Here is a 2,500-nt window from a genome sequence, read left to right as displayed (position 1 = left end):
TACTACTACTACTACTACTACTACTACTACTACTACTACTACTACTACTACTACTACTACTACTACTACTACTTCTACTACCCTGCTACTGTAACTTCTATTACTAATACCACGACTACTACTGTACTGCTACTTCTACTGCCGCTATTTTTTTTTCGACTACTACTACTACAAACACTATTGTCATCCTCAATACTACGACTACTACTATTGCTACTACTACAATTACTACTATTGCTACTACTACTACTACCACTATTAACACTACTAATATTATTACACCTACTGCTATTACTTCAACAATTTTACAACTGCTGTCACTGACACTACTACTACTACTAGCATTATTGTCACTGCTACTACTACTACTACTGCTGCTACTACTACTGTTTCTACTACTACTACTATTAATCCTACTGCCACTACTGCCGTTACAACTACTCTTATTGCTACTGTTAGTGATACAAACATCTAGTGCTAAATCATCAAGTTTCTATCTTGCTTCTATGGCTACTTAACACTTTAACTGCTGCAACATTGAACGTCATTTGAACATTTCACATACCTACCTTTATCACTCTCTTTCTGCTATTAACTCAGATGCTTTATCTGTTATAACAGTTAGTATTGTTTTCATTATTAGGAATATATTATCATTGCTATGTATTTTAGAACTTGTGTTGTTATTTTAATATAAACCGTCATCATTATTCATTTAACTTTGCTGTATACCATCTAAAAGCTTTTAGTTTTCAGTTACTTCAATGTTAATATTTAGCAATATATGCCAGATATTTCAGCTTTTAACTGTCATATTTCCATCTGTTCCTAATATTACACAGACTTTTAAACAGTCATAGTATCCGCTGCATTCTTTCAATGTTTCTAATTTTGCTTACACTGGGAAGCTTTCTATTTGAGGACTTTGTATGTCTGTTTCTAACTCAGCTTACACAATCAGACTTTTCCAGACACCACTATTATTCACAATCATCCTACAGAATATCACGACCACTAACAACACTAACAATTCAACAGTTCACATTTTTTTTAACACACTAACACTACCACTAACAAAACTAGTCATTCAAGGCTCACCAAAAGGCTATTACTGCCACTAACAACACTAATCATCTTACACTTCACAGACTCTTCATGAATACTATCACCATCAATAAAAAACATAGATTAATTAAGTTCACAAAGTCTTCCTAGTACTGCCACTAATGAAAATGATGACTAACAAAGGATTAAGCTTCTACCACTAAGAGAGGCGGACATATTGACAACTACTCACACAACAAACATAAAATGTAATATTAATCCTAAAAAATCCTGAAGCAAATAAACTTCATCGTTAGCTTTGATGTAGCATCATATTGCCTTATAGACATGAAAATATTCTCACCTTTGTATTGAATGATGCAAAGTCCTTGAACAGAGGGTCACTAGTAGTTTGGTTAGAGTCAGTGGCTTAAGCAAATGACTGCGTCGAGGTGGACTTAACCGTTATAAATACAGACATATATATATATATATATATATATATATATATATATATATATATATATATATATATATTCTATCATTGAGTTCTATCTTAGGAGACAACTCATAACTCTGATATATATCTCATTTACTTTGCCGCAATCTCAACGAAGAGGTGATTGCTGACACAAAACTAAAGAGACAGAAAACTCTCCTAACTAACGACACAGACTCTCATTTTATACTCAAAAAAGGAAACACAAAGCCGGAAAAGAAGATACTAAGTTAACCTTGAAAGCTGTTAGTGATCTTGAGAATGCACCAAGGCACGAGGCAACACTCTACTATGGCATTGTCCTTTGGCTGTGAACACCCCGCGCGCTGTGATAATGACCTGAAGCCCATTCTTCCAGTACAAACCCCCGGTGCTTTTCGCAGTCTTTCGTAATTTGTACTATATTCATATATATATATATATTCTAAAAAATGTTTTTTTTTTCTTTTTTTCTTTTTTATTCGTAATTAATATAGGTTCGCTGAATTCTCACAGGCCACCTGACTGCCGAGAGGAAGAGAGAGAGAGAGGAAAGAGAGTTAATATCTTAGATTGTTTGTTGTCATATATATTTTTCCTTTCTTTTCTTTTTTTCTTTAATATCACCTGACTTTTCAGAAAAAAGGAAAATATTCGAAGTTCTCTAGTCTCTGCGATCACTTAATTGGTGGCTTCTAAGAATTCTCCTTGGATATTTTCAATTCGTTTTTGGCGTGTGATAGATAGTACAGCAAGGCATCGACCTCCATGGCACCACGTGGCACTGCATCTATGGTGGTGCCAAGAAGTGGGCCCAGAAAGGTCGTTCCTGATGGAGTGAGGGTTGCTGGTAATGTTTAGGCCATTAATGTTTATATATAAATATATACACACACATCACCAGTAACCCATTACAGGGGTAGTGGACTGCACTCAGCTGTTCGGCTGTATGCATGGTCAAACAGCATTATACTGAGG

This window comes from Penaeus japonicus, unplaced genomic scaffold (assembly GCF_977035675.1).
Source record: "Penaeus japonicus unplaced genomic scaffold, GWHDUDI00000001_assembly GWHDUDI00000002, whole genome shotgun sequence".
NCBI classification, from domain to species: domain Eukaryota; kingdom Metazoa; phylum Arthropoda; class Malacostraca; order Decapoda; family Penaeidae; genus Penaeus; species Penaeus japonicus.
The sequence above is the reverse complement of the archived record's forward strand: the minus strand, read 5'-3'. Positions refer to the sequence as shown.